General features: G+C 50.7%; 1 long non-coding RNA gene across 1 annotated transcript; it reads left to right on the plus strand.

Annotated features, from left to right (window-relative positions):
- Nucleotides 1-2,401: 2,401 nt before the first annotated feature.
- LOC110223518 (uncharacterized) lies at nucleotides 2,402-9,914 on the plus strand. Its single transcript, XR_002328722.2, has 3 exons — nucleotides 2,402-2,571; nucleotides 8,070-8,261; nucleotides 8,844-9,914. It is a non-coding gene; the product is annotated as an uncharacterized LOC110223518 (long non-coding RNA).
- Nucleotides 9,915-15,369: the final 5,455 nt, after the last annotated feature.

The following is a 15,369-nucleotide window of genomic DNA, read 5'->3' on the forward strand; positions in this document are numbered from 1 at the left end:
GCCCTGCCCACCTGCTGCCCCCTTCCCCCAGCCTCTAACTTCCTCTCCTTAAGAGTCAAGGCTAAAAAAAAAGAGTCAAGGGCAGCATGAAGATGGGCAGTGCTGCCCACCTTCGGAGAGGGAGGGGGAGAGAAAGGAGGGGGCCCCAATGCCAGAGCCCTCCATCCCCCAGCCCTTCCCGTCTGAGCCAAAGAAGGGACCCCAGGGGTGGAAGGGCCAATTCCATCCCCACTGTAGGGAAGGCCTTTGGAAAAAACAGGGTGTGTGGTTTTTGTTTGTTTGTTTGCTTGGGGTGGGAGTGGGGGTGGACAGGGGAGAGGCCCAGGTGGGGCCAAGCTTGGGTAGTCCGGACAACAGAGATAAATTTAGTAATGTCTCCAGGTCAGGAATCTGGGAGGGCAGATTTTAGCTGTGGCTAATTTGCTCTGTTGCTCTGGGAAAATCATTTCACCTCTATGGACCTCAGTTTCCTCATCTGTAAAAGGAGGAGATTGGGTTAGATGACCTCTGAGACCTATTTCCAGTTTATTAGTCAAAGAACCAGGAGATGCATGTGCACGGGTGTATTCCCACATAGAGAAATGTTTGTAGTTTATATCTTTCCATGCTAAGATCACTGATGTGGGATGAGATTGAGATGGTTTTCTAATCCAACAATCCCTGCCCCCATTTTCTAGATGATACAGTTGAGGCTCAGATCGGCGCCCCGCCTTGTTCAAAGTTGTACAAGTACTTGATTTGAGCCCGCACTAGGGGCCTGGGTCTGTGGGGCCTGCTCAGCTCCTCTTTCTTCCGCGCTGGCCTGTGGCCTCAGACGTGCGTGCCTGCCCTATACGGATCGTCTTGTAATTTTTCAGATGAGGACATTGCATCCCAGAGTATGCAGATGTGTACGGGGGTGTGCTCCTGCAGAGGACGGGAGCACATGTGTCCATGGGCACACACAGCCGCGGCACACCCGCAGGCCTGTTGCCTTGCCCCTAGGGTTTCTCCACGGTGCCCAAGGCCCTGCCCAGGGCGGCGGCGGCCTGGAGAGTCGGTGGGGTCAGGGCAGCCGACTGGGCCCGGGCTCCCGGGTGGCGGGCAGGCAGGCTATTTTGGGGCCTGGCCTGGTGCCCGGCAGGGGCCTCTGTGTGCCGGGGCGGGCACTGCTCACAAAAGGCGGGTCTGTGCAGACAGCACCCCGCCCCCTCCTCCTGGGGAGCCGGAGCTGCAGGGCGGGGGAGCGGCCGGCCAGACGGCTCCCAGCGCTAGACAGGGGCCTCCCTCCAGCTGACTCCTCCGTCTGCCTGAGTCCTGCCCCAGCCGCAAGAAGTTGGGGGGGGGAACCCCAGCCCTGGAGCTGCGGCTGGCGGGGGGCGGGGGGCCTGGCCCAGAGCCGGGACAACCCCAGGCCGAAGGACCGAGTGTGAGATAGAGAGAGAGAGAGAGAGAGAGAGAGAGAGAGAGAGAGAGAGAGAGGGGTGCACAGGGGCCCACCCATGGGGGGTTGAGGGCTTGCAGCCTCTAGAAAAAAGGGTGCACTGCACAGGGGTCGAGTCTTGCGGGATCCCTTCAGCCTCCATGCACCCCTCCTGCAACCCCTAAAGAAAGGGGTGGACGTGGCCCTACTCATGCGTGAGTTGGGGGGCACCATCCCTTGCAGCCCCTAGGAAGAAGAGTGCACGCAGGCTCATTCATGCAGGAGAGAAGGGGACATCCTCCTAGCACCCCCGCTTGCAGCCCCAGTGGAGGCTAGGGTTTTCTTTCTTCGCAGACCCTTCCAGATGCCCGAGCTAGGGGCATAGCTGGGATCGGGTGGGCAGAAGGATCCCTCCCTTCTGCACAGCCCCCTTCCCCCCCCCCGCCCCCGCCGCAATCCCTCTGGCTCCTGGGGAGGAGTGGAACTCCAGGTGCCAAAGTGAGAGGTAGAGGGGAGGCGGAGGGGGAGGGGGAAGAAGAGAGAAAGGTTTTTCCCAGACTCTAGACACTTGGAAGTTGCACATACACACCCTCTGTCTCCAATTATCCAATTTGGGGAAGCAGGAGCTGGGATTCCCGCCGTCTGGGGAGGGAGAGGTACAGCACGGGGGTGGGAGTGGGGGGTTGGCGGGGCGCAAGGGAGAGTCTGGATCCTGAGTCAGCTCCCCTCTCCTCGCCTGCCCGTCTCAAGCGGGGTTATCTGAGGTGGGATCCTCCTCCCCCCCCCTTCACAAGGGAGGGAACAGGGACTGAGAGTGAGGGACCAGCTGTGGAGCTGAGTCAGGGGGCTAGTGGCTGAGTCTGGTATCTCCCCCCCGGGGTCTGGGTTTCAAGACTGTGTGAGTGAAGTGGGCGTGGGGCCAAAGACTACAAGGTCAGCTACTGTATGATATCGGGAAAGTGAACCAGGCTGAGAGATCTGGGTTCGGGTTTCAGCTGGGCTGCTCACTTGCCACGACATTGGGCAAGTCACTTCCTTTCCTTTCTCTTTTGGTGTTCCCAGGTGCAAAACAGGGTCAAGGATCCCTGCCTCACCTTCCTCTCTGGCCGTCTTGAGAATCAAATGAGAGAATGGATGGGAAATCACTTGAAGGGATAATAATGACGATGGTAAATAGTCTATTTCCGAGTCTCCAGTATTTCCCAGTTTCCAGCCTCATCCAGGATGTTCCATCCAGCGTCCCTGGGGCTTGGGGGTGGAAGCAAGGCGAGCTCACATTTCTCTAAGGGTCAAGGAAATGAGGTTGATAAACCCTGGGGAGGAGATACTTGCTGTCCACCCCCAATCCAGTTGAGCCTGGGTTGTGAGCTAAAGACTGGATAAGGCTAGGAGGCACAGGGTGACTGCCCAGATGGGGAGGCCCTGGGGTGATGCTCATCAAGCCTGCAGGTCAACCCCCCAATCGCTCTCCTCCTTGCCCCACCCCCACCCCAGTGCCAGGCAGCCACCCTGAAAGCAGCTTGGAGGGGTGGGAGGGGTCCTCGGTGGCTGTTGAGGGGAAGAATTGCTTAAGGGCCAGGCCCCCAAGGAGGGCCCAGGTTGCCCCCCAGAGCCCATCAGAGTCAGGAACCTTGTAAATGGCCCCTGAGCCTCTCCAGTGGCAGAGCTGGGCAGCAGATGTGGGGTGGGCTGTGTGTGATTTACATTGGCATATATGTTTGCTTATATCGCTGTATGTATGCATTGTATATTTTCATGGGAGAGTGTACTGATGTATGTTTGCATGTAGATGGGGTAGTCGAAGGGGTGGGGAATCTTCAGTCTTGAGGCCACATGTGGCCTTCTAGGTCCTCGAGTACAGGCCCATTGTCTGCATCCAAACTTCACAGAAAAAATCCCCGTAATGAAAGGATTTGTTCTGTAAAACTAGGACTCAGCCAAAGGCTGCACCCAAGGACCTAGAGGGCCATGTGTGACCTCGAGCCTCAGGTTCACCACCCTGGTAGGGGATAGTGACACATCAGGGATCTAGCTGAGGGAGGTCCCCATATTTCAGAGGGAGAGAGTATTCACTTACATCTGTCCTAGAACATGCATAGAATCCTAGAATACTTGAGAAATGGAACTTTGGTGTCCAGCTACTTTGTTGAAGGCAGTATGGCCGATGGATTGAGTCCTTTGACTTGGAGACCTGTGTTCAAATCCTTCCTCAGGCTGTGTGACTTGGTCAAGTCTTAGCCTCTCTGCCTCAGTTTTCCCCATGAGGGAGTTGGACTCAGTGACCTCTGAGGTACTTTCCAGCTCTAAATCTGTGATCCTGGGGTGCCGTTGAGTGGGAATCCAGTCCACGGTGCATAAAGAGCACAGAGATAGGGTGGTACAGTGGACATAGAGCTGGCCACGGTGTTGGGAAATCCTGGATTCAAGTCTTCTCCACACACATATTGGCTATGTGATCCTGGGAAAATCACTTACCTTCTCAGTGCCAGTGGACAACTCTCTAAAACTACATGTTATAGACAGATTGCCAATTTATAGTCTGCTCTGAGCTCTCCACATGGATGAAATCACAGAAATAGACCAAAAGTAAAATGTGCTGTTGAGCACAAACATTACACATTGCTCCCCCCCCATACCCTTGCAGACACACACACACATTCCCGTATGTGCTAATCACCAGGTAAGAACATGTACACATCCACACGTGCCCTTGCACCCTTGGCCTACCCTCACACCAACCCCCCCTCACCCAGACTTCTGTCTTCCCCCCTTCCCAGGCCTGGGAACCAGCTGTGGCCTGGGGGGTGGGGGGAGGCAGGGGGAATGCGTGGGAAACAATGGAGAACAATGAGGTTGGGGGAAAGAACAAAGAGAATTCTGAACTGCCTGGGAGCTTGCTTGCTCCAGGGACCCTGGGAAAGGAAGCAGAGAGACAGAGACAGAGACAGAGACAGAGACAGAGAGACAGAAAGACAGACAGACAGAGATAAAGAGATACACACGGAGGGGCAGACAGACAAAAAGAGGGAGGGAGAGACAGAGTGAAAAGGAAGGGAAAGGGAAACAAAGAGGAGTATAGAATCCTAAAATACATGAGCAGGAAGGGCCCTTAAAGACCTTCATATCCAATAGCTTCATTGACTTCATAAGGAAACTGAGGCCCCAACAGGACAAGACTTTCCCAGAATCATACAACATGTTTTGTGCATCACACAGAAAGAGACTGGGAGGAGGCTGTGGAAAGGCGCTTGGATTTGGAGTCAGGAGGATCTGGGTTCCAATCCTGTCTCTGATATTAGCTGAGTGTCTTTGGGCAGTTACTTAATTCCTTCGGGCCCCAGTTTGTCCATCATAAAATGAGAAGGTGGGCTTCAATGGTCTCTACGGCCCATTTCACCTCTGGCTGTATGATCCTACTCGTCGGTCTGCACCCAATTTGGGTGGAAAGAGCCCTGGATTTGGAAGCCAGGAGATCTGGGTTGCAGTCTGTCATCTCATCTGTCAAATGGGAAAAATAATCCTCGCTCGGCTTCCCTCCCAGGGGCACTGAGAAGATCAAATGGGATCACAGACATGAAAGCCCTTTGTAGACTGGAAAACGCTGTGCAGATGTGAGGGGCTGTTGGGATTATCATGAAGTGTGTGTGAGGCTATCTGTGTGCACTTCCCCGTTGAGGGGCCCACACACCAGCGGTCCTGTGTGCCGGGAAAGCAGGGGTGAGGGGAAGATACCAGCATTCTCGGGTACTTCCTGCTAGTGACACTGAAATGGGGGGGGGGGGTAAAGGGGGCTGTCATCCAGAACATTGTAGCATAATAGGGGGAAATAAGAAACAAAGGGAGAAAGCCCTAATGTGGGGCATGGACCCTGTGCTGAGGGTGGGTCAGAGATGCCCAGGCCTTTTCCTCTACTCTTCCTTCCTCCCCACCCACCCCCATACCCTCCTGTAGACCAGGACTGGCAGGAAGGGGTCAGCTCTCTCTTTCTGATCATCCACTTTTCTCCCTCTCTTCCTCCCTAGCTGGTCAGACTCTGAATCCCAGGTGTGGGCCGAGGGATCTAGGGTCTGGACTCTGAATTGTAGGTGTGGGCCCTGGGATCTAGGGTCTGGGCCACTGATTAGCGTTTGTCCCTCACTTGGCTTCTAGGCCCTTCCTTGGACTCATGCCTCTTATCCCCCAAAGGGTGGGTACAACTTCCAGGGGCTCAAACCTCTGATGTATCATCATCCCTGCACTGGCTCCTGGGGCAGTGCCTTCCCACCCCACCCCTAAACCTGGGCCTCAGGTCCTAGCCTGCAGGGCTCCTTGTCTGGGCCCATACATTCCATTCTGTTGAGGCCACCCTTGGGGCTCCTGGCTCCAACTGGCTGCCCAGAGTATCTGGACTAGGGCATCAAAGGATTCAGTGCCCAGCCAGAGGCAGCACAGCTAGTGCCCCATAAACCTGGGAGCCAGACACCAGACTCCCCTCCCCCAGTCTCTGTTGAGAAGAGGAGAAGGAACAGGGTCCTCCAGGGAGTACAAGGGTCATAAAAACCACATGCTGAGCTCCCTGCCTTGAACCCCGGCTCATCCAGCCTGCCCCTAACCCTCAAGATAGGTGTCTAACACAGAGTCACGAACTTAGAGCTAGAAGGTCATCTCATCAACTCCTCCATTTCACGGAAGAGGAGACTGAAGTTGAGGAAGGACTCGTCCAAAGTCACACAAATAGTAAATATCAGAGCCCAAACTTGAACCCTAGTCTTCTGATTTCAAGTCCAGGGCCAGGACACAATGCCTCCTAAGCCACTACCTAGCTCCAAGGACACCTCCTCCTGGATGCTCTCTCTGATTAACCCCATTCTGGTCCCTATCCCTGTGGGACCCCCTTACGATACATTGTGCTTGCTAATGGCTTTTGTTTTTGAGTCTCTGAGATCCAGTCACAAAGCACTTACTCTGCTAAGCACTGGGAAAACAAAGAAAGGCAATATATTTTGGATCTCCCCACTGTACCTAGTTTTGTGCTAGACACATGAAGGATGTTTAATCAGGGCTAACTGACGGACTTACAGACAGGAAGCAGCTTTTCTGTGGAAATCTCTGAGTTCAGCCCACGTGCTCTAAACCTCTATCTCCCATTCAACTTTCTATCTTCCCAAGAATTGTGCCTGCCCCTTGGGTAAGGGTCATCCATCTCTGCCCCTGGACATTTAAGCAATACCCAAGGGAGGAGTAAAGGTCCCTCAGAGGGCCCAGGATCCCCAGATCCCTCTAGATGGAGGGAGGCATGGCCCCTCTGTTCTCTGTCTGGATCAGACGCTGTCTGGAGGATGGTGTTTGGTTTGGGGTGCCCTACTTTAGGAGGGACATTGACAAACTGGAACAGATCTAGAGGAAGGTGACCCAGGCTGGGGAGAGGCCACGTCGCAATGAGGATCCCTGGAAGGAAATGGTGACGTTTAGCCTAGAGGAGAGGAAACACGATGGGTGCCTTTGGGCAGGTAGATTCCTAGGATGGTCAAATTTAGACTTATAAGGTACCTCAGAGATCCTTTAGTTCAGTTGGAGACACTGAAGGGGCAAATGATTTGTCTGAGTAATAGCCACCAGCTACAAGCCTATTAGTGAGACCAGGACCCCAGATCTTACCAGCCACCCTGCAGCTACACCCTTCAGCCCTCAGGTCACTACCATCTGTCCTGCTGGTGAAGGACCCCTGAGCCCTCCTGTCCATACTTCTCACTGATGCCCCCTCAGGACCACCAGGTATTTCCCTCTCTCCACCAGCTCATCTCTTTCACCTATGTCTCTTTCAATTAGTGTGAATAGGAACTATTTCTTTTTTCTTTTTGTGTATATATATATATATATATATATATATATATATATGTATGTATGTATAAAATGCTTTTTCATTCATTCATTCAAGGTCACAGAAGGGGTAAGTAGCAGAGGTGGAATTTGAAGCCAGATCCCCTGCTCTGAATTTGGTATTTGAAAATTCATCATGAGCTGGCTAGGTGGCTCAGTGGGTAGAGCCCTGGACTTGGAGTCAGGAAGACCGGAGTTGAAATCCTGCTTCAGACACTAGCAAGTCACTTAATTCTGTCTGCCTCAGTTTTCTCACCTGTAAAATGGGGATAATAATAGCACCTACTTCCCAGGGTTGATGTGAGGATCAAATGAGTTAACATATAGAAAGGGTTTTATAAACCTTTAAGTGTTATATAAATGCTAGCTATCATATGTGTGTGTGTGTGTGTATACACACATATATATATGTATATATGAATAGCTAGGTGGTACAGTTGATAGAGCACCAGCCCTGGAGTCAAAAGGACCTGAGTTCAAATGTGCCCTCAGACATTTACTGGCTGTGTGACCATGGGCAAGTCACTGACCTCTTTGCCTCACTTGGAGTGAAGAAGATTGGAATTCAAATACTGTCTCAGACACTTACTAGCTCAGTGACCCTGGGCAAGTCACTTAATCTCTGTCTACTGCCTTTGCCTCACTTTCCTCATCCTCAAAATGAGCTGGAGAAGGAAAAGGCAAACTTCCAATATCTCCACCAAGAAAACCCCAAATGGGTCACAGAGAGTCAGACGCCACTGAAACGACTCAACAAAATGTTGTATGTATACATCTGTACATACGCATACACACGTTATATCTACAGATTCGGACCAGAAGGTCAGAGCAGCCAGGCACCAGTCCCTGGAGTAGCTTCCCAGAAAGTCTGGAGCAGAGCTAAGAGAGAAGGACAGCTGATATCTCCCCAGCTCCCCTCCCACCAGCATCCGTGACTTTGTTCCCTGGTTGGAATCCAACGCCAGCGTAAGGACGGAGTCCCTGAGGAAAACTACTAACTGTAAGTGGTCTTGGCCCAGAGCCTTGCCCTCCTGGCTCCCCTTCCCTCTTGTCCCCCCCATGAGTATGGAGGGGTACAGTAGGGTCGAGGAGCAGGAGCTGGCTCCAGTGGAAAACCCTAGCCCCCGCAAGCCTCAGTGAAGCCAAGCTCCTGGGGAGGTAGCCGCAGCGGCCCTCAAGGGCCGATGGGAAGCTGATCTTTAGTGTCCAGGGCCACAGGAGACCAGGTGGGAGAATAGAAGGACACAAATAGGTGAGGCTGTCCCAAATCCCCTCTGCCCCAGGGCCTGCTAGCCATCTGGACTAATGTACTTTTGGGACAATTTATTCTGACATTTCCAGAAGATGGTAGGGAAGGAGACAAAATGTATTAAGTGCCTACTGTGTGCCAGGCACTGTGCTAAGCACTTTACAAAAATTATCTCACTTGATCCTCACAACAATCCTGGGAAGTAGATGCTATTATTATCCCCATTTTACACTTGAAGAAACTGAGGCAGATAGAGATTAAGTGACTTGCCCAGAGTCACTGAGCTAGTAAGTGTTTGAGACAGGATTTGAATTCTAATCTTCCTGACTCCAGATGATCCAGTGCTCTACCCACTGTGCCATCTGGCTGCTCTGCGATTTATTTGGGTGGGTGCCATCCTCTCTACCACCATCGATCAACAGATATTTATCAGACATCTACAGTGTGCGAGGCATCCCTTCTCCATCTTGACGAATCATGAGTTACTGTGGACAGAAGATAAACTTCAGCCTTTGGTAGCCAGCTTTTGGTGGAGGAGCTCCATACCTCGGTTAGTCTGTCTTCAGAAAGCAAACACATAGCCTTCATCAGCCCCTGCCCCCAAAGCACTTTGGGTTTGGAGGAACCTGCCAGTGAGAGCCCTGAGTAATCTCCAAACCACGTGGCGGGTGTCGGAAAAGGACCTTAGGGGAGCTAGACGGGAACGGTCTATACAACTGCGCGGGGCAGGGGATGCATCTGTGGAATTCCAGCGTCTCCCACGTGTGGGCACATTCACAGTAATGACAATGATGACATCTGCATGAACTCATCCAATATGATGTTGGCAAAGAAGCCTGTCAAACGAATGGCTGAGTCATGCCGATTTGTTTACAGAAACAGGTTTATAAGAGCAGTTCAGGGCTGGGTCACGACCACCAGAAATGTCAGAGGGGTAATCAATCCCGAAGGAGTCTGGGTGTACTGACGCATGAGGATTATCATCAATTCATCAATAAACATTCATGAAGCAGTGACGCTGCCAAGCACTGTGTTCGGCTCTGTGAATAAAAAGGAACGTTAAAAATAGGTCCTGCCCTCAAGGAGGCTACAGTCTAATAATAGAGACGTCTATACATCACTCCATAGAAGATAAATATAGACTAAATGGAATGTAGCCTTAGAGGAGAAGGCATTAGCCATTGGTGGGGACCGGGAAAAGCTTCCTACAGGAGCTGTCTTTTTTTTTTTAATTCAATTTTATTTTTCTTTCAGTTCCAAAATCTCTCCTTCCCACCTCCACCTCTGCCATCTGTTGAGAAGGCAAGAAAAATGAAGCTCATTACAAATATGTATAGTCAAGTAAAATAAATTCCCTCAGCTATGTCCAGGGGGGAGAAAACAAAAACAAGAAAATAAAATACAGTTCCACCTGCTCTCTGAGTCCGTCAGCTCTGTATCTAGAGCGGGGTGACATATTTCATCATGAGGCCTTCAGAATCATGGTCGTCATTGTGTTGATCAGAGTTCTAAGTGTTTCAAAGTTGATCTCGACAGTGTCGTCACTGCATAAATTGTTCCAAGGAAGTGAGTCTTAAAGGAAGCCAGAGCTAGGAGGGAAAGCATTCCAGGCATGGAGAGCAGTTAGTATAAAAGCCCAGAGATGGCAGATAGAGCATCATTTGTGAGAAACACAATCATGTGTGCACAGGGCAGATACCTGTGCATCTACATGCACACACACTCACTGACCCACGTGGACACACTCACAGCCACACAGAAGCACACGAAACAGGCACTTTTGCATATACCTTCCTCGTCTATCCAGACAGTGGATAAATGCACATTACATATAGGGTAGCTGGGCTGGGCAGAGGTGCCTGGAGTCAGGAAGACATAAATTCATATCTAGCCTCAGATACTTACTAAATCACTTGACCTTTCTTTGCCTCAGTTTCCTTATCTGCAGAATGGGGAAAATAACAGCAGCTACCGCACAGGAATGTTGTGGGGAATCAAAGCAGGTAGTATTTGTATGTAAAGCACTTAGCCCAGTGCCTGATACACAGTAGGCACTTAATCAGTGTTTATTGAATTGAATTATATCCACACAGATAGCCACAGACAGACCCATGAGCTTAAACAGTGCTTTGCAGTTGATAAAGGAGATCTCCTCTAATGTGAGCCCTTGTAGAGGCACGCATGTACACACTGTCCTTGTCCATTTGTCCCATTGACCATTTGTTCATTCGTTCATTCATTCATTCAATGAACATTTATCAAGCTCCTACCATGCTCACTGTGCTCCCCAGTGGGAAAGACCCCAAGTTTAGCTAGAACCTGTTTTCTGCCCTCATGGTACTTACAGACCCAAAAGACAGTCAGAATTTAATTATAGCTTCTATTTCTAGACTTTCTCCATTGAGGTTTCACTATCTCATGGGTTGGCATAAGAAATTAAATGGGAATTTGGAGGGAGTTTTGTGTAAGCCACAGACAATGCTTGAAGGCCAGCAGACAACACAGAGCCTATGACAAAATATTTAACCCAAATTGTACAATAAGGTACCATAAACACCCCATAAACAAGAAAGAAAAAAATCCAGACTTTTCTGCTGGTGCAAATGGAGGGCCAAAAATTTTTCCACAGATTTTCCATATTGCTGGAGTGCTACACCCCTAACCCCCTCAATGTGGAAGAGACGATTCTTGAATGCCAGGAAGAAAAACTGTATTCTAGAGGCAGTAGGGAGCCATGGAGGGTTTTTGAGCAAAGATATAACAGAACCTGATCTATGCTTTAAAAAGGTTATTCCTTTAGCAGTTTAGAAGAGGATTAACCAGAGGTGGGATGAAGGTTGGAGGGCATGGCCAAAGTGTAAGCCCACCATAATAAGCCTGGCCTGGGCCAGTATCTGTAAATCTGTATGTCTACTTCATCTGTGCACATACCTATGGGAGAGCGTGGAGAAGGGTTTGGTCCCTATTTGCTCTCTGTATCTGAGCTCTAACTAATAGGGGGTGACTGGGGCTTCGTCTCTGGGAGCTGAAATTCAGCAGGGCGACCAGCCAGTCCCAGAGCAAGCTTCCTCCTCTCTGGGTGGTTGCACCAAAGTGAGCTCCTGCTGGGCGAGTGAGGAAGGCAGGCAGAGAGTAGCCTGGGTGATAAGGACATGCTTTCTTCCTCCAGGTTGCTGCACCCACTGCCCCTGGTCTATCCTAACCACTCCCCAACCAACAGTGGCCAGTCCTTTAACAGGATAGAAACCTTCCCCCAGGGGCTGCACCCAGGGTGTACCCTACCCCCCACTCTCTTCTCTCTTCCCCCCCGCCCCGTTCCTTATGGTGTCTCTGGGCAGATAGCCCCCTTCACACATGCCCCATCCAGTCTGGCCTAGTCTGAACAGTGCTAGGTGCCCAGGTCTGACCTCTAGGCCATCCTCCCCCTGAACTGTTGCTGTCTGTTGTCTGTCCTCTCTCTGGACTTGCTGTACCCTCCGGGCAGGTGCCTGGCCGAGGGCCATTAAGAGCTGGCTGACCAGAAATCCCAGTGCCTCTGGAGTCTCCATATGCACTGACTTGACCCCACAGAGTCCAGTACCTGGACCGGGAGGGTCTCTGCACCCCAGCTCCTTTCTCGTTAAGCTGTAGTGTCCCACTTACTCTATGGGAAAGGGCAGGCCAATTTCTGGGCTCAGTGCTTGCCCCAACCTTTACCCAGACATTGGTCCTGACAGGAACCAAGGTTCTTATCACAGCCAGCCCTGGGCACTGGTGCCAGCCCGATGCTCTGCCCCCTATTCCCTAGCCCTGCTCTGGAGGGGAAGGGCTTCATGACCTGTCTCTGAGCACCTGGCGTGGCCAGGGGCAGGGAGCTGGCAAGAGAGGCTATTTTCCTGGGGACAAGACAGTCTGTCCCAGAAAGCAGCTGTGGTCATTGACAAGACTGAGGTTATCATTAGCAGCTTAAGCCTGGGAGGGGTCAAACAGGGACAGAGCCCATAGGAGAAGAGGAGGAGGTGCCTGCTGGGGCCAAGGGGCAGAGGTCGGGAGGGATGGCCATCTCTGCCAGGGCAAAAGCAGTCAGGACTTTGGGGACTCTGCCTCTGTCTGTCCCTTCAGAACCTTCATGTAGGCCTTTTAGGTAGATCTCTCTGTGCACTTGTGAGTCTGGGTTTACTTGTATTTTGGTGCACATACATGTGTGTCCATGTGTCATCGTGTATGTGCATCCTCGTCTGTATCTCTGTGTATATACTGTGTTTGTATAGTCTGTGTGCAACTGCGTACGTGTATCTGTATGTATCTGTACTTGTCGGTATATGCTGTGTTTGTAGAGATATGACTACATAGGTGTGCGACTGCGTAAGTGCATATCTGTACATATATGTGTGCTTATGTGTGGCTGTTGTACATGTGTAGGTATGCATACATGTGTGTCTGTGTGTAATTGTATTGCATGCTTATATGTGTGCCTGTGTGTGCCTGTATGCTAACGCACACGTGTGTGACTATGCATTAACAGGGTGTCAGAGGAGCCTCGAACCCAAGTCTTTCTGTCTCCAAGGCCCAGCTGCTGTTCCACCAAATGCCTCTCCATGTATACAGATGTGCAAATGTGTCCACGGGCCTAACAACAAAATGTATTAATGCATATGTCGCATATAACTATGTCTTTCTGTGGACTTGTATTGTGTACATGTGTGTGCATGTTATAGCTGTGTATTACCTCCCTTCGTGGACTCCTCTGTCGTTGTGTGTGCGTGTGACAGACAGCCCGATGTAATTGGTCAATAATCATTAATTACTGTGATTACCAAAAAGAAGCAAAAGAGAGTGCCTGCCCTCCAGGAGCTCACAGTCTATTGGGGGAGCAACAAATAAGGTCAGACAGGCTCCCGATGGAATAAGTAGGAGATAATTAACACAGGAAAGGCTGGAGAATTAAAGGGGTTTTAACTGGGATTTAAAGGAATCGGAGGGGAGTCCTGGGCTGGGTATCAGGACAACTGGGCTGGAGTCCCAGCTCTCCCACATATTAGCGGCATAACCTTGAACAAGTAGTTCATTGGCCTTCTTGGCCCCTCAGTCTCCTTATCTGTAAAATGGAGAACAATCCCTGCCCTACTGAATTCAGAAGAGGGTTGGGAGGAAAGTGTTCTGCCAACCAGGCCAGACCTCTGAGGATCTGGCTGTTCTGATTGTGATGTGTGGCATGTGTGTGTGTGGGGGGGTGTGGGTGTGTGAGTGTGTGTGTGTGTGTGTCTGTGGGTGTGCGGGTGTGCATACATGTGCTATTGGAACCAGGGGTCTCTGGATGCGTCAGTACCTGGCTGCACCTGTGTCTATATATAGGAATAGGTGTTAGGCCTGGGGTTTCATTAATAGAAGGAACCTTCAGGGGGAGAGAACTCCCTCTATCAAGGCAGGTCAGCACCTTCTGTAAAATCTAGGGCCTTAGACAATAGCATGGGGGCACTGAAAAATGCAGTTACTTGTCCAGGGTGTCAGAGGCGCTACTCGAACCCAAGTCTTTCTGTCTCCAAGGCCCAGCTGCTGCTCCACCAAGTGCCTCTCCCATATATACAGATGTGCAAATGTATCCATGGGCCTAACAACAAAATGTATTAAGGACCTCCAGAATGGAGGGCCTTGTGCCAGGCCCTGAGAGAGATAGAGAGTTTAAGGACAGTTTCTGCCCCGAATAGTCTAGGAGGGTACTATGGCTCATGCACAAATAACCCTAATGGGCAGCATTAAAGATAAATATATTGGTCAGGTAAAGACACACTGTTAAGTGAAGGAGCTAGTATAGTGGCTCTGAAGTTAGAGGCCCTGGGTTCAAATCCTGCCTTCAATGTTTACTTAATATCTGTATAACCTTGGCCAAACACTTGTCATTCCTGGGCCTTGGTCCATCATCTGGTAAATGTTTTGCTGTTCAATCATGTCTGACCCTTCACAACCCCATTTGGGGTTTTTTTGGCAAAGTTACTGGAGTGCTTTGACATGTCCTTCTTCAGCTCATTTTACAGATGAGGAAACTGAGGCAAACAGGGTTAAGTGACTTGTCCAGGTTCACTCAGGCCGGATGTGTCTGAAGCCAGATTTGAACTCGGGAAGATGAATCTTCCTGACTCCAGGGCTGGTGCTCTATCTGCTGCACCACCTAGCTGACCTCTACAAAATGAGGGGGTCGGTTTAGTTTAGGGGCTGGTATACAAGGTTGCTCTCTGCTCCTGAGCCTCTTCTTCTAATCACATGGAGGAGGGGGAAGGGAGTGCAGATTAATCATTTCAGACCTGCATTGGGGAGTTTATAATGTCTCCTGTTCCATCCCCCCACCCCACCAAGGCTGCACTGAGGCTAAGGACAGTGACAATTCCCCTTCTGAGCTACTTACGGACCTCCAGCAGGCCCTGGCTTGTTTACAAGGTCACAATGGGGAAGGGCCTGGGATAAATGTGAGGACACATCTGGAAACCCACAATTTGTCCAGGAATCCAGGTGGATGAGCGTCCTAACCCGTGGTGGTGGTAGTGGTGGTGTGTGAGTGTGCATGTGTATGTAAGTGTATGGCAATGACAATAACTTTCATTCATGGAAAGCAAGAGTTTTTAACCTTGGGTCTGTAACCTTATACCCCCTTGATGACTATCTTTCAATAGAATTGTCTTCCTTAGTAATCCTCTGAATTTTATTTTATGCATTTAAAGACTTGCTTCTGAGAAGGTTTCCTTAGGCTTCCCAGAAGCCTCTAACTGCCCAAGAGGTCTGTGACACAAACAGTGGAGAACCCCACTCTAGGGCCTTCGCATCAAGGGTTCTCCATACCAACTCACCACTGAGAAACCCAAGACCCAGAGAAGGGAGCCCCTCC

The sequence above is a fragment of the Phascolarctos cinereus genome, unplaced genomic scaffold (assembly GCF_003287225.1).
Source record: "Phascolarctos cinereus isolate Bilbo 61053 unplaced genomic scaffold, phaCin_HiC Scaffold_4;HRSCAF=312, whole genome shotgun sequence".
In the NCBI taxonomy this organism is placed as follows: Eukaryota; Metazoa; Chordata; class Mammalia; order Diprotodontia; family Phascolarctidae; genus Phascolarctos; species Phascolarctos cinereus.